Genomic DNA, 25,249 nt, shown 5'->3' with positions numbered 1-25,249 from the left:
ATTTTAAAACAACTAGCCGATTCCCCTAGACAAAACGAGCATCCATCTAAGGGGAAAAAGTATTATGTACGGGTGAACCCCCGCTTTAACACTAGGAGGCGGGGAAGGGGTTAAGTATGTTCCCTGGGTGTGTTCTAACTGTAGGGGTGGCCTCACTAGGGGAAATGACTGATTGCTGTTCATACATTGTATGAACAGACGGTCAGGCATTTCTTCCCTGACAGGACCGGGAGCTGTGTGTTTACACACACAGCTCCCGGTCCTCGCTCTGTAATGAGCAATCGCGGGTGCCCGGTGAGATCGCCGCCTGGCACGCACACGGGAGTCAGGGGTGGCCGCTTTGAGAGCCCGACGTATAGCTACGGGCTCTCGCGCAGGGGAGCCGACCTGCCGCCATATAACTGCGGTGGCTGGTCGGCAAGTAGTTAACAGATTTACAGGGTCATATACAGAAAATACCATGCTGGGCATGGAGATGTGAGCATCCCTGTGTAGGTGGATATAAGTATAAGTTTGTTTCCAGAAGCTGGTTAGTGCGGGACATTCCCATAGAACATGTAATAGATTCCCCACTTGACCACATTTTTGACAGCCCAGGGGACAATATGAGGAGGATAATTTTACCAGCCTAAAGGACATATAGTGCCATCTGTCAGTAATTTTCACAGTCATTTCCCAATGGGCGGTACAGTGGGAGCATAAATTAAAATTTTCAGCACTTTAGAAGTCCAACCAGACATCTATGGATTTGTTGATATTCCATAAAGATTGAAAATGTCATATTATTCATATTAACCACTTCAGCCCCAGAAGATTTGGCTGCTCAATGACCAGGCCATTTTTTGCGATACGGCTCTGTGTCACTTTAACTGACAATTGTGCGGTCGTGCGACGTTGTGCCCGAACAAAATTGAGGTCCTTTTTTTACCACAAATAAAGCTTTCTTTTGGTGGTATTTGATTATCTCTGTATTTTTTTTTTTGCGCTATAAACAAAAAAAGACAGACAATTTTGAAAAAAACACAATATTTTGTACTTTTTGCTATAATAAATACCCCCAATTTAAAAAAAAAAGAAAACATTTTCCTTAGTTTAGGCCGATATGTATTCTTCTACATATTTTTGGTAATAAAAATTGCAATAAGCGTATATTGATTGGTTTGCACAAAAGTTATAGCATCTACAAAATAGGGGAAATATTTATGTAATTTTTATTATTATTATTATTTTTTTACTGGTAATGGCAGTGATCAGCTGCCATTAACAGTAATTTTTATTGAGACTGTACCATTATGGCGGACAGATCGGACACCGGTGACATATTTTTGGGACCACTGGCATTTATACAGCGATCAGCGCTCTAAAAATGCACTGATTACTGTGTAAATGTCACTGGCAGGGAAGGTGTTAACAGTAGAGGGTGATCAAGGGGTTAACTGTGTGTCCTAGGGAGTGATTCTAGCTGTGGGCGGATGGAAATGCCTGGGTAAGGTGTTGGGGCGCTTACTAATGGTGAGTAATACATTTACATAAAATCCAGTGGTAAACATCAAATAAATGCTAGGCAGCAAAAAACCTGGGGCCAGATTCACAAAAGGGATACGACGGCGTATCTCCTGATACGCCGTCGTGTCCCTGTTTCTATCTATGCGACTGATTAATAGAATCAGTTACGCATAGATATCCCTAAGATCCGACAGGTGTAATTGTTTTACACTGTCGGATCTTAGGATGCAGTACCGCGGCCGCCGCTGGGGGGAGTTTGCGTCGTAAACCAGCGTCGGGTATGCAAATTAGGAGTTACGGATGATCCACGACGGATTTTCGCATTCGCTACGTCGCCGCTAGTCTAGTTTCCCGTCGCAAAGTTAGTCGTCGTTTTAGGTGCCCTAACTTTAGTCAGCAAACATATTGCTGTCTAAATTATGGCCGTCGTTCCCGCGTTGAAATTTAAAAATGAACGTCATTTGCGTAAGCCGTCCGGGAATACGGAATTACGCTACGCGTGTCGCCGTTCGAAAAAATGACGTCACGGTGCGCAAAGCACGACGGGAATTGCGCAACTGAGCATGCGCAGTAGGTCCGGCGCGGGAGCGCGCCTAATTTAAATGGCACACGCCCATTTGAATTGGCCCGCCTTGTGCCGGAGGCCGCCGGCGTAGTTTTCATCGCAAGTGCTCTGTAAATCAGGCAATTGCGATGAAAACTTGTGGCGGTGTAACGTATCTACGATACGTTACGCCACCGCTCCCCTAGGTGAATCTGGCCCCTTGCTCCTAAAAATAATAATTAATAACAATTAAAAACAAATCCAACCTTTTAATATTGCCTAAGTGTGTGAACGCTATTTAGTTGTGGCTGCTGCTATAGATCATTCTTGTATATCCATTTTAATTATTAGTGTGGTTTGTGCATTAAGTTACCCCCAATTTCAATGCCTGGGTAAGGAGACTGATCATTGTTCATATTTAGTATGAACAACAGATCGCTCTCCTCACCCCTGACAGCACGGAGATCTGTCTGTTTACATTGACAGATCTCAATTCTATTTCTGTGTGGAGCGATTGCGGGTGCCCGGCGGTCATCGCCTAGTGGTCAAAAGGTGAACCGACATACAGCTATGTTGGTTCACCCAGGGGAGCCAACCTGCCGCAGTAAAACTGCTGTGGCTGGTCAGGAAGGGGTTAAATAAAAATATGTGATTAAATAGACTTGAATACTCTCTACATGTGGTCATTTATAGAAAGTAACACATTAAATATAACACATTCATAGTTTAATGAAAATAATCTAAATTAAATAAAATTATAATTTATAATGTGACACTATCTGGAAAAGAAATGTTCTTGTTACCAGCTGAATACCCGATAACAAATATTCAGACTGCATTACACGAAAAAAATAAATGTAGATAGCAGCAAGATAAAATGAAATAATTTATTTCAGACCCCTTTCACACTGAAGCGTTTTTACAGTATTTTAGCGTTAAAAAGAGTGCAATTAAAACGCTCATAAAACGCTCTTCATGCATCTCAATGGACCCTTTCACACTGAGTCCTGCAAGCAGCATCTTTGGAGCAGCTTTTGGGCGCTGAAAAAATGCTCCAAAAACGCCCCTCTCCATTGAAATGAATTGAAAGCGCTGTAAAAACGCCTTACCCTTTCACACTGAGGCGTTGCACTGGCGGGGCGTTGAGAAAAGTCCTGCAAGCATCATCTTTGGAGCAGCTTTTGGGCGCTGAAAAAAACACTCCAAAAACGCCCCTCTCCATTGAAATGAATTGAAAGCGCTGTAAAACCGCCTTACCCTTTCACACTGAGGCACTGCAAAAATGCCCTAAAACATTAGGGTCTTTGCGGTGCTTTACCAGCACATTGGGATTGCAGATGAGGCTTCTCTCGAATAACGCTCGAATATCGCTTGAAAAACGTTTGAATAACGCCCGAATAACGCTCGAAAAACGCCCCAGTGTGAAAGGGGCCTTACTAATCTTGTGTTTCTTTAACATCTGGTTATGGGGCTTTTCTAGCTTTGTTGATAAAAAATACACAATGTCATGATAATGAGTTAGGATCAGATACAGAATACCAGGATCCTAGGTATCAGTGGTGGCTGGTGCTCAAAAATTTGGGGGGGTACAAACAAACTGAATTTTTTTGAAAAAGAACATCAATTGCTCCCTCACTGTGCTCACCAATTGTAGCCACTGTGCCATTAAACACAGCCATTGTGCCATCAAACACAGATGCTGTGCCCCATCAAAAGCAGCCACTGTGCCCCATCAAATGCAGCCACTGTGCCATCAAATGCAGCCACTGTGTCTATCAAATGCAGCCACTGCGCCCATCAATTTCAGCCACTGTGCCCATTAATTTCAGACACTGTGCCCATCAATTGTAGCCAATGTGCCCATCAAACACAGCCACTGTTCCCATCAAATGCAGCCACTGTTCCCATCAAACGCAGCCACTGTGCCCATCAATCACAGCCACAGTGCCCATCAAATGCAGCCATTGTGCCCATCAAATGCTGCCACTGTACCCATAAAATGCTGCCAATGTGCTCATCAAATACCACCATTGTTCCCCATCAAATGCTGCCACTGTGCCCACTAAATTCTGCTACTGTGCCCATAAAGTACTGCCACTGTGCCCATAAAGTACTGCCACAATGCCCATCAAATACCGCTACTATGTCAATTTAAATACCCCCCCGCCAGCTAGCAGTCATGCCCATACTAACCCTATCTCAGTGGGGAAGCGATGACGGCAGCAAGCTGTGTCCTCCATGCATCTCCTCCCCTCCTCCTGATAGGCGTCCAATCACAGCGCCTGTCGTTTTAGTCAATTAGGTGATGGGTAACACACCTGCGCTTCCTGATTTGCGGAGAGGCAGTTCTGTGTTAAGAAAATTCATTTGTTGTTCTGACACACCTGGGTGAACTGAGAGCTCAATGCTCTGCCCTCAAAGTTCACCTTTTTTGAGGCCTATTAGAGCATATGGCTCTATTTAGGTCCTTTAAAAATATACCTCCACCACTGCAATTTAGGCCCCTGGCATCCGAAAATGGGCCAGATGCCTGAATAGGAGATGGTGGAGGCATCCATTGATAGATTCATGCTATGCAGTATGCTATCCCTCAGTCATAGAGGAGGGTGGCTGGAGAAAGGGGATTTACACCCATAATGGATGCACCACCACTGCAATGGTAGTAGTAGAAACATTGTAGAAAATTAAAAAAAAATCGAAAAAAATAATAACTTTTAGCTGCTGTAGAAGCTGATTAAAGATAGACGACCTATGCCCCATACATACGATCCTGAAAATCATACGAAAAATGCCGCTTTCGAAACGATCGTACAATAATGGGATCATTAGTACAGAGCTTCCGAGAGCCGATCAGGACAGTTCATCCGATTTTATTCTATCGGACATGCACGTAATTTTTTTTCGTACGATGCCAGATCGTACGACTTTCGTCCAATCAGTACAGCTGTCGTTCGAAAATGCAATACAAATGCATTACAACACATGACATCACTTCCGATGAGATTAGCATACAAAAAAAAAAGAACAATCATTCGTTCGATAATCGGATCGTGTGTACCGGGCATTAGACTTAAAGAGCCAGATTCACAAATGAGATATGACGGTGTTTCTCCTGATACGCCGTTGTATCTCTGTTTCTATCTATGCGACTGATTCATAGGTGTAATTGTTTTACACTGTCGGATCTTAGGATGCAGTACCGCGGCCACCGCTGGGGGGAGTTTACGTCGTAAACCAGCGTCGGGTATTCAAATTAGGAGATACGGCGGATCCACAACGGTTTTTCGCGTTCGCTATGTCGCCGCTAGTCTAGTTTCCCGTCGCAAAGTTACACTTTTTTTTGGTGCCTTAACTTTAGTCAGCAAGTGTATTGCTGTCTAAAGTATGGCCGTCGTTCCCGCGTCGAAATTTAAAAATCAACGTCGTTTGCGTAAGCCGTCCGGGAATACGTAAGTACGCTACGCGCGTCGCCGTTCAAAAAAATTACGTCACGGCGCACAAAGCACGGCGGGAGTTAGGAAACGGAGCATGCGCAGTAGGTCCGGCGTGGGAGCGCGCCTAATTTAAATGGCACACGCCCATTTGAATTGGCCCGCCTTGCGCCGGAGGCCGCGGGCGTAGTTTTCATCGCAAGTGCTTGGTGAATCAGGCACTTGCGATGAAAAATTGCGGCGGTGTAACGTATCTAGGATCCGCGATTCTACGTGAATCTGGCCCAAAGTATCTGTAAACAAAACAAATCTATTTTTCAGGAAAATTAGGCAACTTGCCTCAACTTTAAAATTTGGACGCATCGCCACTGCTAGGTATGCCTCTCTGTGTTTTCTATTGGCCTCTATAAAATTTAGAGAATAGGCGTGGTGATATTCTACTTGCAGAGAGTATCACTTGAAAACTAATGACAACCAACAGTCCTGGAGACTTGTGTGTCTAAATTTCAACAAATATATCTGCTTTTTTTCTTTAAAATCAACCTTCAGGAAATAATAGAGATACATTGTCTATTTGCATAGTTCTTAATATAATACTGATCAGCTTATTTTTTTTTATTAATCTGGTTATTTAAAAATTGTTGATGAAATGTACCCCTGAGAAGCAAAAAGGAGACAGTGATTTTCAGAGAATCATATCATGAGCACACCTAGTTAAGATCATACAGTATATGCCTCAAACCAAAGGGGCTTAGGGATGCCTACTTTGCCTGACCTTCCTTGATGTTTTCTTAAAATCCTATAAAAATTGGAGGCACATAAAAGGGTTGATCCTCTACTTGCAGAGATGATCACCTGCAAATTAATGACAGATGACAGACCATGACACTTGTGAGTCTAATTGATGGTAAAAATATCAGCATCTTCAATTTAAAACAACCTTCAGAGAAGCAAATTTGAGGAATGCATTGTTTTTGTTGCATATCTCTTTGTGTTATATTGGTCAGTTTTATTTTAATTAAACTGGGGATTTTTATTATTATTATTATTATTATTATACAGGATTTATATAGCGCCAACAGTTTACGCAGCGCTTTACAACATCAGGGAAGACATTATAATTACAGTACAATTTAATACAGGAATGATCAGAGGGCCCTGCTCGTTAGAGCTTACAATCTACTGATACGCCGGCGTACTTTCAAATTTCCCGCGTCGTATCTTTGTTTTGAATCCTCAAAACAAGATACGACGGCATCTGGGTTAGATCCGACAGGCGTACGTCTTCGTACGCCTTTGGATCGTAGATGCAATTCTTCGGCGTCCGCTGGGTGGCGTTCCCATCGCAATCCGCCTTGAGTATGCAAATTAGCTATTTCCGACGATCCACGAACGTACGAGCGGCCGTCGCATTCTTTTACGTCGTTTCCGTTTGGTTTTTTTCGGCGTATAGTTAAAGCTGCTATTTGGTGGCGTACGCAATGTTAAGTATGGCCGTTGTTCCCGCGACGAATTTGAATTTTTTTTATTTTGTTTGCATAAGTCGTCCGTGAATGGGGCTGGACGTAATTTACGTCCACGTCAAAACAATGACGTCCTTGCAACGTCATTTAGCGCAATGCACGGCGGGAAATTTAGGGAAGGCGCATGCGCAGTTCGTTCGGCGCGGGGACGCGCATCATTCAAATGAAACACGTCCCCTACTCGCCGATTTGAATTATGCGCCGTTACACCGCGAGAGATACACTACGCCGCCGTAACTTACGGCACAAATTCTTTCTGGATTCAAAGCTTTGAAAAGTTACAGCGGCGTAGCGTATCTCACATACGCTGCGCCCATGCAATTGTACGTGAATCTGCCCCTTTTAGTATAACTGGCTGTTGCAAAAATAGATATGCAAAGTATTTTATGCCCCCCCCCCCCCACATGCATACTTACAACAGCCGCATTTTACTCAGTAAGAAAGAAAAATGTTTCTACACAATTGAAATTTCTATAATTGAAAGTATATGAACAATTGTTCATCTTTTATGTAAAGCATAAATTGTTTCTATGTTTTAATGCTTATTTTACCCATTTGTGCTTTGTTGTCATTTTTATTTTTTTAGTTAAGCACATTTATTTGAGGCGTGCTACAACATTTATGTATCTATCTATTGAGAATAGTTAGTCTGAAAATGTGTTTTTATTAATTTTTGACAAGTACTGTCTGTCACGTAACCTTTTGTTTGCATTGATTTCTACAACAGCAGTAAACATCATTGATTTTTATAGATGTGTGGCACCTATATAATAAATGGTTGTGTTTTTAGGAATATGTTACCTGATATACTGTTGGGTACTTCTTCTTTAGTTTATGATTACATAAATATACATAACCCAATATTAATGTCCTATTTGGTGTACTTTATATGCTACCTCTTAGCACCTCTATACTGTTTTAAGTTTTTCTCATTTAGAAATTATAAAAATGTTTCCTTTTCTAAATTTAGTTGAATATTTACATAAGTCTTTATGTGTAAGTGTAAGCAAAACAGATTAATACACTGTTAAAATAAATGCGTGAAAATGTCTTACTAGCAAAAAATAAAATAAAAATTAACGCGGTTTAACCAGTTTTGTGAGCCAGACAGCGCTTTCAAACACCATGTTAGTTCCAGAACATTAATTTTCTTCACAGAAGTCAAAGCAATACCGCTTTGTCAAAACACTTAGGATTGTTTCAAGTTGATTTCAGTTTGTATAAGAGCGGTGTGTAAGCAGGTGCAGTTAGCTAGTCTTCTACCAGGTGGCTCTGTTAAAGGGGTTGTAAAGGTTTGTTTTTTATTTTCTAAATAGGTTACTTTAAGCTAGTGCATTGTTGGTTCACTTACTTTTTCCTTCAATTTCCCTTCTAAATGTTTTTTTTCTTTGTTTTCTTTGTCTGAATTTCTCACTTCCTGTTCCTCCTCAGTAAGGTGTTCAGTAAGCTGTTCTAAATGACTTTCTACCGCTCGGGTGATGGTGGAAAGCTTACTGAGGAGAAACAGGAAGTGAGAAATTCAAACAAAGAAAAAAAACATTTAGAAGGGAAATTGAAGGAAAAGGTAAGTGAACCAACAATGCACTAGCTTAAAGGAACCAATTTAGAAAATAAAAGATGAACCTTTACAACCCCTTTAAAGAATAGTGTCTGGTTTTAAAACATAGTGTCAGCAAGTGCTAGGCCCCTAATAATTAAAGCCTTCCTGCAGTGATGTCATGGGTGAGTCAGTGCCCAGTTATATGCCAGGTTGGGAGGAGCCCTAGGGCACATGGGGCATGGGAGCCAAATACCCTACACCAACACAGATATAACTGGCATATTGGAGGCCCTGGAGAGGGCTGTAAGCCGAGGAGTAGACCTGCATCCATTAAAGTGGTTGTAGACTTTCTAACCCTTATGGAGGTGGGAGATAGGGTGGTTTGTTAATAGGCCTTTTAAGCCAAGCCAAGAGATTCATGTGTGAAGCTATTCCCCTGGGGTGTCCCAGGAGAGTCAAACCTATGGAGGAAGTGTCTACAGCGATCCCTGTCCTGTGAATACCAGATGGCTTCCTAAAGTGTCAAATATGCTGTTGCATGGGACTACTGCAGACCATCCACTAAATGTGATTGACTATGTACTGTTGAGTGGTTCTGGAATGTACAATATGTTGATGCAATGTGACTGTTATGGCATTCCCTGAGTGTAATCAGTAAAGTGCAGCAACTGTGTGGACATTACTCCTTTGAGATTAAATAGGTCAATGACTGGGAATGTCATGTTAAGGCTTATGTATTAGAGTGGGGCACAATGTGTGATGGAAGTTACTAAAATGAATATTTTGTGATATGTTACTTTTTATTAGAACCACTGAAATGTTGTTTTTCTTTCCTTATATTGTTTATTTGTTTTATTTCCTTTTATTTCTTGATCTATATAAGATATGTATACATATGTATGTGTGAAAATATACTACAAGTGTTTTATTATCCTCAATGAAGAAACAGATTATAATGTTTTGAACATACAGTATATCTTAGCTTGGAGTGAAGACAAAGAAGACTAATAATATCAAACAGCTTTCACCCCTCCTCCTCTCTTCCTTCACCAAGGGAGCATATATGGCTCTAAGTGAAGCCCCTGTGAGCTTGAGTGGGGGTCCCTTTATGCCACAAGGACTTTTTGTGCCAAAAAAATACTTTTACAATTAGGAAAGCCATATATGGACTGACCTATCATTTGTGCTCATGTGTATGATGTCATTTTTGTCTATAAAAAAGCCAATAAAGGTACCGCCCCTTTCTCTTTTCACAGGGAAACGAAGCAAGAAGGAGCAGTCTATTATTTCATGCTATCACAATTTGGGCCAGCAGGCAGAATAGCTGTACTCTAGTGTTGTGCTAGGGCCTATCTTTATCAAATGTGGTGGAGGATTTGGCTTTATCTGGAAGAAAAGTGTTCTAACATGACAGAAACGGGGCAGGGCTTATACTTTTGATGCCATTACTAGCCAATCGCAAAGCCCCTTTCCTCAAGAGTTTGCAAAACTTTGAGCAAGCTTTCAGCAGCTTTCTCTGTATGCCTTTAAAGTTGGTGTTATTAATACAAATGAAGTATGAATGAATGCATAACCATTTTAATGAGGGTATTTTCTTTTATTGCAGCCTCTTTCCACGTTAAAAAAGGAATCCCTTATGGAAGTTTGCAGACTGTCATTAAGGTAAATACTGAATTTGCATGTATCCTATTTACAATTGTTGTGAGAGTTCATAGATCATCACAGAAGAGACACAGCCATATAAAATATGCATCTGATCTGCGGATTATGAATGTTATTCATGGGTCATTTTCTCATGTAGATAGGATATCTAGGATACAAAGCTATACACATCACCTGCAGATTGCAATTTAATATTTTCTGCATATAAAGTTAGAATGCTTCTTCTCCTGTCTTAACACTTTGATTGTGATCAGCACAATTAGCACCTACATAGCAATGATAATTATCTGGATAAAATAGTACATTAATAGGTTTTAGCACTCACAGCAATTATCTAGCTTTTTTTTATGAACTTTCCTCCATCTCGGGTAATGGAGAGCTTTGCATGACATGTAAGCCATTTAAAATCTAGCTGAGAAGCATATGCAATTCAGATCTATGAATATCCAATGATTAATTTGAGATTAATTACTTTTGTAACCATGAAGAAGATCAATGTTTTAATGCAATCTCAACAAGATTGTGAAAGTTGCTGTATTAATATATTACATTTTTGTGCTCGAAGGATTGGAGGATTTTTATAAACAATTTATTTCCTTGAGGGTTTTTTTCTTATGAACCGTAGCTAATTTCTTTATTGTGTTTAATTTCAGTTAAGCTTGCATATAGTTAATCTCTAACAACATATACTGTAAATATATTTAGAATTTTTATATAAATTGTCTGTATTGCATTGATGATATTTTCATTTCATTTGGTGTTAAATAGCAATTGATATCTCCTGATTTTTTTTATTACTAAAGGAAAACTGGCACAAAATAGTAAAAAGCGTAGCTGTAAATTTTCTGCACATTTTCTTTTTTTATCTTACCTAAAACATACTGATGCTGACTTACTGACTCTAATGCCTCGTTTCCACTGAGCGGATCGGTTCGGGTCGCTTAGAATGGAACGGGTTAGAATGGTCCGGTCTATTCTGCAGAGCATTTCCACTGCAAATCGGACCATCCGGGACCATGCAAGGTTTAGAAAAAAAGCCTAGCACATCCACCAATCAGTGAGATGTGTTTGTAGGTCCGCCCTAATGGAACTGTTCCATTCTCTATGGCCCCACATCTGAAGCAGGACCCAGAATGGTCCGGTACGGTTCGCTTTTATGGCACGCTTTGATAATGGAAACACTCAAAAAAGCATACTGTACCAAACCGTACCGAACCGATCCGCTCAGTGGAAACGAGGCATAATACTAAATGAAAAATAAAATAAAAATTATCCTACCTAAAATATACTGACCCTGATCTTTGACCCAACATTTGACCCTGACTTGAGCATAAGCTTTGACCCTGACTTTAACCCCAACAGTGATCTAATCAAATTCTTTGCTGTCCAGCCATCGCCATTTTATGGTGGCAGGTTTGCTCGTTCTCGCGAATCGCCGTACTGGTACGTCGGCTCCCTTAAGAGCCATAGCGCAAGCTGCATGGCGGGGGACACAATGCGCGTGGCCGGCAGGCCACAATGTATACTGGGCACCCGGGATTGCGGGCACGAGAGCCAGAACAGGGATCCCCGTTCTGGCAGGGGAGGAGAGACAGATCTGCTGTCTATTAATTAGGAACAGCAATCTGTCTCATAATTACTAGAGTCACATCCTCCCACAGTTATAAACACACATGAGGGAACACATTTAACCCCTTGCCCGCCCCTAGTGTTAACCCCTTCCCTGCCAGTGACATTTACACAGTAATCAGTGCATTTTTTATAGCACTGATCGCTAAATGTCAATGGTTCCAAAAAAGTGTCAAAAGTGTCCGATTTGTCCATCGCTTTTTTATTTGAATATTTATTTTAGCAAAAAGCAAAAAAATATATATATATTTTTTTAAATGTTCACTTTTTTCTGTTTATAGTGGAAAAATAAAAGCCACAAAGGTGATCAAATGCCACCAAAAGAAAGCTCTATTTGTGGGAAAAACTATTTTGCTAGGGTATCCGCGCAATTGTCAGTTAAGGTGAAGCAGTGCCGTGTCGCAAAAAATGTCCTGGTCATTAAGGGGAAAAATCTTCAGGGGCTGAAGTGGTTAACCACTTGACCACTGGGCACGAAAACCCCCTTAATCACCAGACCAATTTTCAGCTTTCGGTGCTCTCACAATTTGAATGACAATTACTCAGTCATACAACATTGTACCCATCTGAAATTTTTGTCCTTTTTTTCCCACAAATAGAGCTTTCTTTTGGTGGTATTTTATCACCTCTGCGGTTTTTATTTTGTGCGCTATAAAAGAAAAAAGACTGAAAATTCTGTAAAAAAAAAAAAAAAATCTAGTTTCTGTCATATTAGCAGGTTATTTCTCACACACAGCATATGCATACTACAAATTACACCCCAAAACACATTCTGCTATTCCTCCCGAGTATAGCGATACCACATGTGTGCGACTTTTACACAGCGTGGCCACATAGAGAGGCCCAACATGCAGGGAGCACCATCAGGCGTTCTGGAGCACCCAGGCCAATTCTGACATTCCTCTCCTACATGTAAAAATCATCATTTATTTGCTAAAAAAATTACATAGAAACCCAAAACATTATATATGCTTTTTTTTCAAAGACCCCAGAGAATACAATGGCGGTTGTTGCAACTTTTTATCTTGCACGGTATTTTCGCAGCAATTTTTTGAACGCGTGTTTTTAAAAAAAAAACAGTTTTGTGCTTAAAAAAAAAAAAAAACAGTAAAGTTAGCCCAATGTTTTTGCATAATATGAAAGATGAAGTTACGCCGAGTAAATAGATACCCAACATGTCACCCTTCAAAATTGCACACGCTCGTGAAATTGCGCCAAACGTTGCTACTTAAAAATCCCCATAGGCGACGTATTGCAAGGTATTGGAGTATTGAGGGTATTGCGGAGTATTGGGGGGGTATTGCAGAGTATGGGGGGGTATTGCAGAGTATGGGGGGGGGTATTGCAGAGTATGGGGGGGGGTATTGCAGAGTATGGGGGGGGGTATTGCAGAGTATGGGGGGGGTATTGCAGAGTATGGGGGGGGTATTGCAGAGTATGGGGGGGGGGGTATTGCAGAGTATGGGTGGGTATTGCAGAGTATGGGGGGGTGGGTATTGCAGAGTATGGGTGGGTGGGTATTGCAGAGTATGGGGGGGTGGGTATTGCAGAGTAAAATAAAAAAAATGATGAGTGCAATACTCTGCAATACCCCACCCCATACTCTGCAATACCCCACCCCATACTCTGCAATACCCCACCCCATACTCTGCAATACCCCACCCCATACTCTGCAATACCCACCCCCCCAGGGTGGGTATTGCAGAGTATGGGGTGGGGTATTGCAGAGTATGGGGTGGGGTATTGCAGAGTATGGGGTGGGGTATTGCAGAGTATTGCACTCATCATTATTTTTTTTTTACTGCAGAGTATTGCGCAGGGATGGCTGGATCTGTGACTGCAATTGTCACAGATCCAGCCCACAGTGCGGCGGCTGCTGCTGCCGCCCGATCCCCCCCCCCTCCCTCTCCTCTCACACTGTACCGAACGGTACAGAGAGGAGAGGGAGGAACCGGCGTCATTACATGACGCCGGTTTGTTTACAAGTGATCGCGCCGTCATTGGACGGCGCGATCACGTGGTAAGGAGCCGCTTCCATTGGCTCCTTACCGCGAGTGCTGTTGCTGCGGGTCCCGTAGACCCGGCGAGCACCGGCGATCGCGTGTGCGCGCCCGCTCGGGCGCGCACAACGCAGTCTCTGGGAGGACGTACATTGACGCCCTCCTAGAGTACAGGAACCGCTCTGTAGCCGTATTTTGGCTATAGGGCGGTTACCAACTGGTTAATCACCACAGTTTTTTTTGCAAAAAAAATAAAAAAAGACCAAACATTTTGAAAAGGATGATTTTGTTTCTGTAATAAAATTGTACAAATAAGTAATTTTTCTTCTTAAGTGTTGATGAGGCGGCACTGATAGGCTGCATTGATTGACACTGATGAGGCTGCACCGATGGGTATTGACGAGGCTGCACCGATAAGGCTGCGCTAATGGGCACTGATGAGGGGGCACTGATGAGGCAGCACTGATAGGCAGCACTGATAGGCCCTGATATGCTTTGCTGATGGACACCGATTGGTACTGATCGGGCTGCACATGTAATCAGGGCCCTGATTATCAGTGTAACTATCCCCTGTCACAGGATAGCCGGTTATCGCCTTTTCTTTCCTTACACAGTGACAGCGCTGAGGAAAGGAAATGCCGATACCTGGCATTTACTTACACGTGATGAGCTGTGATTGGACACATAGTAAAGGGCTGCTGTGATTGGCCCTTTACCTCAATCTGTGATAATCTGTGTCCACAGGACACACAGATCACAAAGAGTGCCCGATGCATTCCCCTGTGCAGGGGTGCAGGGTTCTAGGTGGAAGTCAATAGATGCCCTTCCAGAACTGGACAAATGCACTGTAAGGCCCCTTTCAGACGTGCAGACCGTATGTTGCTTTTTCATCCATCCGTTTGCGGATGAAAAGGGACGTACAGTGGTCCCTATATGATTGCGGGTGTCAGCGGATAAACATCCGCTGACACCGTAATCACCTGCCTCCGCAAAGAACCGATTTTGCGGACGGAAGAAAACCCTATTTTTTCTTCTGTCTGCGGATCGGATTAACACGGACACACGGTCCATGTTCATCCGATCCCCCCATAGGGGAGAGCGGAGAAAAGACAGGGCGGTCCCTGCACAGTGTGCGGGGACCGCCCTGTCAGTCGCTGGCTCAGCGGGGATATACAGAGCGTTCCCTGCTGAGCTTACGGACACACGGAGGAGGATCATTACTGATCCGCCCCATGTGAAAGGGCCCTAACCCTCTTTCTGCCATAGGGAAGTCGACAAGTGGTTAACAAAAAAAGATGTGGGGTCCCCCTTAAAATTTAATACCATTTGGCCTACATGACTTGCTGCTGCTATGTTGGTTTGACCCACTCTGGATGATCTGGTTCTATTGCTGCATAAACTAATCATCTCCATCCTACTGTGGATACAAGCGTAATTTGACCTTCTGTTAGCTCAGTGGTCCACCATATCTGGTAAGAATATTGACTTACTGGTGGAGGGCCTGTCACGCAAAACATTGAGTGGATTGGAATCTTTCCTCCCACGAGGTGTCTTTGTGTTCCACTATTGGGTGATTCATTGGTCTCTTTATTTGTTTATGGACTCACCTTGTTTTATTGTGCTGCACTAATTGTATTTTATAATTTTTTTATATGTATTGGAGGTGTTGTGATCAGCCTGTAGTGTACAGCTTGCATTTTTCTCATGCCCAATAATTGTTTGCACTGATTGTCTTTTTATTTTATATTGAGATGCACTCCCCCTGGCATATTCCTTATTTAAATGATTTCATGTGTAGCGCTACCCCCTCAAGAGCCGCTGGTTAGATTGGGACGGCATCATTATGTTACCTCTGTGATGTGTCTAGGGATGATGATGGAGTAACAGAATGTCCAAACAGCGGGGTGTCATTTTCTGTGCTTTATTTACCTGCCCAACATGGCAAACAGTTAACTTGAGGTAGATAGAGATAGGTTGGTGAAAGGAGAATTTCAGGCCTATAGATAAACGAAAGCAGTCTTGCCTCCAATGGGACTTTAACTCACGTCGCCACTCCAGTGTACTTGGACAGGCCTCTCACACCGACCTGGCAGCCAGAGTATCATATAGAACCTCTGAAAAGGAACAAGTCTCTGCCACTGACTTGGCTCTAGTGAATTTGCAATTAGAAGTGGAACCTCTGCCACATGCCCTTTGCTCAGGAACAAAGATAGTAGAGCGAATCCTCTCAGTAAATACAATTTGCCTGAATCTCCCTCAGGTAGCTTTTTCCATAACTCGCTTGGGATCTTCCTCATGAAGTGTAGGGACCCAGTAAGTCACTGGGGCCCCTTTACAGCTTTAGTTGCTCCGGGCCATGAGAGCCCAGAACTGGGAACTCCGCGTAGGCCATCTTGCTGGGGCCTGTGATGTGCGCACACCCTAAAGGTGGGTGCCGCACCCGGAACCAGGAACAAGCGAAGACCCCAAAAAATGGCATCCGCCCTAGAAGTACCCTCCCCCAGCATGCCCTGCCTCATTGGTTGCTGGCAGAAGGCGCCCTTCCCTGGACCCCTCTGGCCCCACCTACTATCCAAAGATGGAACAGTATATTTGGAACACAAAATGGAACCACAGGACAGTCCAGCCAGACAGAAACCTAATTTAACAAATCACATTGAATGAGAGCAAAATAACTCTCTCATTCCCCTATAAATTTGACATAGCACCTGTACTGAAAGTACACAGGCGCTACACAATTATAGATCCACACCTTAAGGTTTAGTTATGACTTAATTTGTTTCACACACTATGCATGAAGCAGACACATAGACAAAAATTGTATTTAATATTTTTAATAAGCTACTGTAAGCTCAACAAATAAAGTGATTGAACTATGCAATGAGGAAGAAAGGGAATTACCGCTCCAGATGGAAATGCTTGGTTAATCAATCGCCTCCTGGAGACCACAGGTGCTGGCAGTGCATATAGCAGACAACAAAAAAGAAAATATTTGGACAGTCGCACTCCTGGAAAGATTCCTGAATTGTCCTTTAATGGTAAAATGGAATACACTACAATCCACTGCAAAAAGGTGAAAACGAGATACAGAGCTGACGTTTCGCACTGATACTCACTGCTTACTCATAGTAAGCACTGAGTATCAGTATGAAACGTCAGCTCTGTATCTCGTTTTCAGCTTTTTGCTGGGGATTGTAGTGTATTCTATTTTACCATTAAAGGAGAATTCAGGAATCTTCCCAGGAGTGCGGCTGTGCAAATATTTTCTTTTTTGTTGTAAACTATGCAATGAACTAGGGCTAGGTTTCTCTCTTTGCTGTATGAACTGTGGATCTTTGATTGGTTGTTGGGAGGCTTCATTTCTCACTTTGTACTAAAAAGATCACAGCTTCATATGTATCCCCACCTTGGTTAGGATCTGCTAGTGAGTGCAGCTCCATTTTTCTTTATTTGAAAAAGAACTTGCACTTAAATTTTTATCATTCAAAGCTTTTATTGAAAAAAAAGAATGTTGTTTACAACAAGGGAACAAACATGTGGACAATAGCTCTTACAGAGGTATACAATGTCTAATAAAAGGTAAGGACAAAGCATAGAACATTTCTATGAGCAGTTCAGATTGTATACATTCCTTCTCGTGTGTGAGCTAAAACCAAATATATAAATCCGTATAATATAATTGAGATTCAGAAGATGAGTCCACATCCTATTTGGTAACGTAGGATGAGAGTTGAGCTTTCAGAAAGAAGAAAAGAGTAGGGAGAAAAGTGAAGCGGTTTGAAGAGACAGATAAGGGGGGGGGTATGGACTGGTGTCCATCTATCAATAGGTACTGTATGTTATAAGCAGGGTAGTGTGTTCACATTAATATCAGTTTGTTAATGAAGTCTTATGTGCTGTAAGCCGATTATATTCTTCAGTGTATTTGAAAGAGAACCAAGGGGACCACATCTCGTGAAAGCGATCCACTGTGTCATTGGCTTGTGCCACCGTATCTTCCATTTCACATATCTCTGTCACCTTGAGCAGCCAAGTCCTAATGGTGGGTGTTGATGTGGTCTTCCAGTATAATGGTATGAGGGACTTGGCTGAGGTCAGTAGATGTCTGGTTAAAGAGCGTTTGTAACTCCTGAGGGAGAAACTGTTAATGTTAAGTAGGCAGCTTGCAGCGTTAAAGGGTACGTTAATGTCCGCTATGATCTGTACCACTCTGGTAACTTCTAGCCAGAATGGAGTTATCAGGGAGCATTGCCACCATATGTGGTGTAGTGTGCCTATTTCGGCCTTACAACGCCAACATTGGCTCGAGGAGCCTGGGTACCATCTACTCAGTTTATCAGGGGTTGCATACCAGTGGGTCAGCATTTTATAGGATGTCTCCTGCATTCGAGTGCTGAGAGAGCATTTATGTGCTAGTATGCAAGCTCTGTTCCATTGTCTTTCAGTGATAGGTGTGCCTAACTCTCTCGCCCATCGCTCTTTAAACCTATCTTCTGTGTTCTGAGCCGAACTTTGGGTCCAAGTGTATGCTAAAGAGGTGGCTTTCTGGGTCGGTTCCCCTTTCCGACATATCACTTCAATGTCAGTCAATCTCCTTGTGAAAAGTCCCCTAAGCCTAGGATTATTGACATAGCTACGAATCTGAAAATAGGTCCATAGAGGGAGCCTCGGGCTGGGGATATCTGACTTAAGTGCGGTGAAGTCTTTCATCCGACCGTTCGAGAAGCATTGAGAAGTCAGCAGGGGGTCGGTTATCGTCGGTGATTGAAGAGGGCCGTGTCCTAAACCCGGGGGGAAGTCAGGGTTACCTCTCAGTGGGGTGAGTGGGCCTAGTTGTGTGGAAAAGTTTGGGTTTTTGGTTAGTTTGCGAAAAATCTTTAAGGTGACACTGACCAGCGGGTGATCCCTCAGTGCGGCCGAACTGCCGGACCAGGGGACCCAGGGCAAGAATCTGAGTGGAGTTGTGCTTAGGGAGGCTTCTAGGAAAACCCAGTCCTTCATCGTCTCATGGCAGTGCCAGTCTATTATTCTGGATAAGTGGGCAGCATAGTAGTAGCGTCTGTAATCTGGAAGACCCATCCCTCCTTCTGCTTTACCTCGTGTGATAAGGTGGAATCTGATTCGTGGTCGTTTGTGGGCCCAAACGAAGTTAAGTTGGAGTGATTGTAGTTTTTTAAAGAAGCCATCAGTAATGCCTATGGGAATCGTTCTGAGTAGGTATAAGAGTCTAGGCAGGACAGACATCTTGCAGATGGCTGCCCTGCCAAACCACGAGAAGTGCTGTGGGTGCCATTTAGTCAGGTCATTTTCTATGGTCTTAAGTAAAGGTGGGAAATTCATCCCAAACATCTGAGAGATTTGTGGTGTTAGTTTGACTCCCAAGTATTTGAGAGCTGAAGGAACCCACTTAAAGGGGCTATGTTCTTGCGTCTTCTTCAGTATCGTTTGAGGGACCGAGACGTTTAACGCCTCAGATTTAGCATAATTAATTTTCATATTGGATAAATATCCGAAAAATGAGAATTCTGTCATAAGTTTGGGAATGGACGTCGTCGGGTGAGTCAAAAAAAACAAAAGGTCATCAGCATAGGCCGCTAGTTTGAATTCTCTACCTCCTACCCCAAAACCCGTTATGGCTTGATCCAACATCACCCTCCTGATAAACGGCTCCAAAATGAGGATGAATAAAATGGGTGAGAGAGGGCAGCCCTGTCTCGTACCATTTTTAATGTGGACTGTATCTGATAGTGAACCATTTATTTTGATTTGGGCTGAGGGGTTATTGTATAAGGCTGAGATCCATGTCAGCATATGTTCCCCCATTCCAACATGTCTGCATGTCTCCATCATGAAGTCCCAAGCTACTCGATCGAAGGCCTTCTCCGCGTCGGTAGACAGGAGAAGACCCTCGATCTTTCGCTGCCCTGCTGCATGTATCAAGTTCAGGGATTTAATTACGTTATCTTTTGCCTCCCGACCCGGCATGAAGCCTGCCTGTTCGGGACCCATTAAGGTAGGGAGGAGGGGTCTTAGCCTGGATGCCATAATTTTCGCTAATATTTTGGTGTCGAGGTTGAGCAGGGAAATCGGTCTGTAACTCGTGCAGAGCGTGGGGTCTTTTTCGGGCTTGGGCAGAACTGTTATGTGTGCCAGTAAGAAGGATCTTGGTATTTATTGTCTCGACCTCTGTATGGCTAATTGGTTTTTCAAGTGCTTGTGTGTCTGCTTCAGCCAGTCTGGGCAATTTGGAGGCTGCTAAGTACGTCCGCATGATGTGTAGCCTATCCCCCTCCGCCGAGGCCGGTTTATGTTGATGAGGCAGATTGTACAGCTGTGAGTAGTAATCCTGAAAATGTTTGGCTATAAGGTTGTCTTCTATATCTAAGCTCCCTGATTTATTTCTGATGCCTAATATGGTGTTCTTGAGCCTCGGGCCTCTCAAGGCCCTGGCCAAGAACCTGCCCGATTTATCTCCATGTTCATAGTAAACTTTTTTCTGGAAAAACAGGAAGCGTTTGGAAGTTGTTTCCAGCTTCTGGTGTAGTTTTTTCCTGGCTTCCAGCAATTCTGTGGCCAGTATTTCGGATAGAGATTGTTTATGGGAGGATTCTAGTTTTGATATCTGATCTGCTATGTCACGGATCTCCTTCTCTCTCTCCCGCTTACGGCGGGCTCCCATCCTAATGAGTTCCCCTCTGATGGAGCATTTGTGCGCTTCCCAGATTGTCAACGGATCAACATCTGGTGTGGAGTTTAAGGTAAAGTATTCAGTGAGGTGTGATGTCAGTTTCGGGAGTAGTTCGGGGTCAGAGAGAAGGGATGCATTCAGTCTCCATGAGGGGGGTAAGCGCTTGGGTGTGTCCATGTCTAAGGTCACCGAGATAGGGGCATGGTCCGAAATCGATTGTATACCTATTTGTGCTTTCTGTACCGCATGTAGGTCCCCCCTGGAGACAAAAAGGCAGTCTATCCTGGAGTACCTATCATGCGGCACAGAATAGAAGGTAAAGTCTTTACCGTCGGGGTGAAGGTATCTCCATGTGTCAATCAGGTGCATGGAGTTTAGTTCCATTTTTATGCTCTTCAGTATCTTATATTGGATGCAGGTTGTCCCTGTGGAGGTGTCCACTAGGGGATTCAGGGGGAGGTTGAGGTCTCCCCCCAGGACTATGCGTCCCGAGGCGAAGCCCCCAAGCTCCCTAATCAAGCTCCTGCAGAAGGTCAGATGGGATGAATTCGGGAAATAGACATTTGCCAATGTCATAGGTGCCCCTTTATAGTTTCCCTTTAAGAATAGGTACCGTCCCGCTGGGTCCGTCAGCCTGCCTGTTATCTCAAAAGCAGCCTCCTTACTGATCAGTATCGAGACCCCTTTGGATTTTGCTTGGTCATTTGTAGCGTGAAACGCTGTGGTAAAATATGAGTCCGTAAGTCTAGGTACTTTGTCTGTCCTGAAATGTGTCTCTTGGAGGAAAGCAAAAAGAGGCTTACCCTTCCTGAGCTCGCGCAAGACTGTTGACCGCTTCTCCGGAACGTTCAGTCCCCTGACGTTGTGAGAGATCACAGTGGGATAGGGGTCCAGGTTAGAGTACGCCATGTGTCCGCTTGCTCTTGTTATAGATGTGACTGAGGGATAACGAGAAACACACTATTGTGGCGAAGAGCCGCTTTTAGTACAGTACTTTAGTGCAATCAATAAATTCTGCTGTTATATTTATGATATTGGTAGAAGTCAGGGAGGGGTGGGGGGAGAGAGAAGAGAGAAAGATCTGAGAAGAAAATAGGAAATTAGGAGATGGTAGATGTCTCTTAAGAAGGAGAGTAAATAGGTTACACCTTTAAGAATAGTTGTACTATTGACAAGGTTAAGTTTGTGTGTCCCTTTAAGGGTAAGCCCCTTATTGGGAGACACTGTGTAGGGCAATGTGAGGCTACGATTTCGACAGCCAGCACTCAGTGCTTGTAGATTGATAAAATATAAATCCACAAAAAGTATATATAAAAAAAAACAATAAGGAAAGGATCAAACCTACAAGTCGAAGACATAGCCCCACAGCCTTCTTCAGTTGAACTATATATGCAAATGAAGTATATCTGCAGTGAAAAACATATATCATTGAACTAGGCACGTATAAAACTGTAAAACAATAACTATAGCCTGAGACTAAGGAGGAAGATCGGTCGGCCGCATCAACCACCAAAACTAACAGTAGGAAAGTTCCAGGACTCCCAATGCGTGACTCCAGATTAACGTGTCTGGGTGAATTTGCCCGACTGTTTGTGTACCCATCGAGACATGACTGTTTAGCAAGACGGCATGTTGCGAGCAGCGTGATCAAACCTGTAAGTAGGGAGGGGTATTTTGCTGGCTTCAAGGTCAGGAAAGTTATGCCCCTGGCACGGGGGGCTATGCTGACATATCGTGGGATGTTGTTCCTCATTGTGCGGGCCCTGCTTCAGAAGGCTGTTCAATATCAGCTGTTTAACAAGTCCAGGGGATTCGGCCTGATGTCAGCTGGTTGGGAGGACTTTTATGTTACGTGGCCACGGCACTTTCCCGGGTCCCCTTCCGTCCCGTCCCGCCATATGTTTACTGAGGTGTCTATCGGGTTGAAAGGGTAGTGTCCTGTACTTGGTAGTACATTCATGTGGATCATCCTCCTTGGTAGGCCTGGATCAGAGTTAGGGCAGGGAACCATCTTTGCGAGCGAGTAGCTGTGAGTGTGCCTTGCTTAAGTGTTATAGTCCCGGCATTTCCTAATGGAGAGTTTTTTATCCTTTCTGATAGTGGGTATAAATTTCAGTAAACCTCAGGTGGAACACAGTCCCAGCAGGCTAGGGGTGTTGCGTTGATAATTATAGAATAGTCCCAGCACCCTCCAGGGATGGCTCAACTGACGTGTGGTGACTCCAGTCCCTAGTGTTCCAAAAACAACCGAGCTGTATTTTTAGCTTCTTGCGCACTGTGTGTGGAGACCTATGTTGCACCTAAGGTGGCTTTTGATCCTTTGGGGCTTTAGGGGTGATGGTACTTCAGTGTATAGCCGTTGGTCTGACCTAGGTCAAGTGTCGTGCCCAGCGTGAAACTAGTCCAGCCTTGCCGCAGTGTGCAAGAAGCCGTTTACATCATTATGTCAAATCAAAATCGGTACATACCAGTGTTGAGTCTTTGGGCTCGCAGCATTGGGAGTTAGTCGTTGCTATATCCTGGCGATCCAAGTGCTAATCCAGTACTCTGTTCAGCGCCCTGGAAGAGTGCGCGTTCCCTGGGTTCGGTGTTCCCACCATGGGTCCTCCTGCGCGGCTGTGTTTCTGGTTCGGTGTACCTGCCACAGAGCCCCCCCTGGCGTCCGTGCCTCGTCCTCTTCGGGCCTTTCCCTTCTGGTGTAGCAAGCGGAGAGCATGGAGGGCTTCTGTCCAGCGGGGGCAGACGATATTCCTGATACCAGTCCGGAAGCTCCACCGGGTTAAGCTGCAGGCCAGAGCAAAAATCTTCCAGATCATCTGGAGAGCGCAGGGCAAATTGGCGACCGTTATGGATCACTAGGAGTGCAAAGGGGAAGCGCCACGTGTACCTCATACCCTTGTTCCTAAGCTCCTCCAAGAGAGGGCGGAGAGCCCTGCGGTTTTTTAAAGTAATTTGTGATAAATCCTGGAAGAGCAGGATCGTTTCTCCATTAAAAACAATCCGGTCATTTCTTCTTGCTTTCTGCATTATTTCTTCTTTTAGTACGAAGCTCTGTAGGCAGCAAATTACGTCCCTTGGTGGCTGATTATCAGGTCCGCGTGCTCTCAAGGCCCTATGAGCCCTCACCAACTCAATGTCTGAGTCTTCAGGCCTTTCCAGTAGGCCGTTAAACATGCGTTGGAGGGCCAGGTTGATTTGGTCAGGTTCGACCGATTCCGGTATCCCCCTGACGCGTATGTTGCACCTCCTTCCCCGGTTGTCGAGGTCTTCCAAGTGTCTCGACATTTCTATGAAATGGTTAGATTGTGTGACCGCCACTCTCTCCAGCCGGCGTATGGCCCTCTCCCTCTGTTTCCCTGCCGTCTCGACCGTCGCCATCTTGTCGTTTAGCACGAGCAGGTTAGATTTTAAGTCCGTGATGGCCGCCGAGAAGGTGGACTTTATGTCCGCTGCGAATATGGACATATCGGCATAGGTGAGAGGTAGGTTCGGGTTTGTTGGGCCTCGGGCGTTGTCTTCAGCAGCGGACTGTGAGTCGTCGCTGAAGTCTTCCAGTGCACGCGTCGGCGCCATCTTACCGCTCAGGCCTCCGCTCAAGGAAAGGGCTTGTCTTTTAAAAATGTCCGATATATTGCTCCCTTTGTACACCGCCGATGAGCGTCTGGGTCTGGACTGAGGTGGTCTGTAGTTCAGCTTGCTCATTATCCGAAATTATGCTGCAGATATACGGGCTTTAGGCTGTGGGTCTGCCGGAGCTCTTTCAGTGTGCTGCCATCTCTCCGCTCGCTAGGCCACGCCCCCTGCACTTAAATTTTTACACTGGCTTGCTGTTTAGCATTCTCCTGAGAATAAGGGCTAGGTCACCAATGCTGATGGATAGTGTAGAATGTACTCGCTTTATTTGGGTCAATATACTGTCCCAGGTCTGGGCATCAGGGAGTCTTATCATTTTTCTAAATATCAAAGGAGTAGTAGGCAGCTGTAAGTTCTGTGTCAATGTGCATCTCATGTTTCCAAAAGATGATTTAGGTAATCATGGCTACTTGTTCCACATTGTGCAGACAGATGGATCCTGCAAACATCTTTTGTGAAGGGTGCCTCACCATCCTCCTATCTCTAAAATATCCAGTGCTGTGTGAGTTAATAACTTCAGGTCTTCTGTGAAACTGCTTGGAAAATGTTTCCAACAAAGACCTCCCTCCTTCTCCATTAAAAGGTATCTTTGTAGTGTGCACTGCCTGTAACACCGTCATTGAATGAGGAAAAGGATCCTGTCACTCATCAGATGAGAGTGAATGAATACAGTATATACAAATTACAATAGTATGCACTCTGCATGCACACCACAGAAGATAATCCCTTAACCTAAATTGCAAATCTTACACTGCTTTTTTAATGCATACAGTGCATTTTCAGTTTTCTGTGTCTTTAAAATTCTAGATAACGCTGTGTTTGTCTTCTTTTCTTACAATATATATAAGCAAAACTGATGCTATGCCTGATTAAAGTTGTTCTAAAAGAGAGCTCCTATTCCCTTATAGCATATTAAACAGTGCAGTGCTGTCCAATTTGCCCCTTTCTAAGATGTAAAAAACCTGGCTGATCCATCCAGCTGCTGTATCCCCATCTGTGTGCTGACCACGATAATCATGGCTGCTGAGCCCTGATTACCGTGGTAAATTTACGTGCCTCCATTATCCGCAGTTCTCCTCTCTCCCACCCTCCC

At 43.8% G+C, this 25,249-nt stretch overlaps 1 protein-coding gene across 1 annotated transcript in view; it reads left to right on the top strand.

The window, feature by feature from the left end:
• Positions 1–25,249, top strand: part of CDH12 (cadherin 12) — a 1,098,816-nt gene that overhangs the window by 249,886 nt on the left and 823,681 nt on the right. The window contains exon 2 of the mRNA XM_040353560.1: positions 10,151–10,206. The gene's annotated coding sequence lies outside the window, so the exon portion shown is untranslated. The remainder of the gene's footprint in view (positions 1–10,150; positions 10,207–25,249) is intronic.

This window comes from Rana temporaria, chromosome 5, assembly GCF_905171775.1.
Source record: "Rana temporaria chromosome 5, aRanTem1.1, whole genome shotgun sequence".
Lineage (NCBI taxonomy): Eukaryota > Metazoa > Chordata > Amphibia > Anura > Ranidae > Rana > Rana temporaria.
Note: the sequence above shows the minus strand (reverse complement) of the source record. Positions and strands in the feature narration are given on the sequence as shown.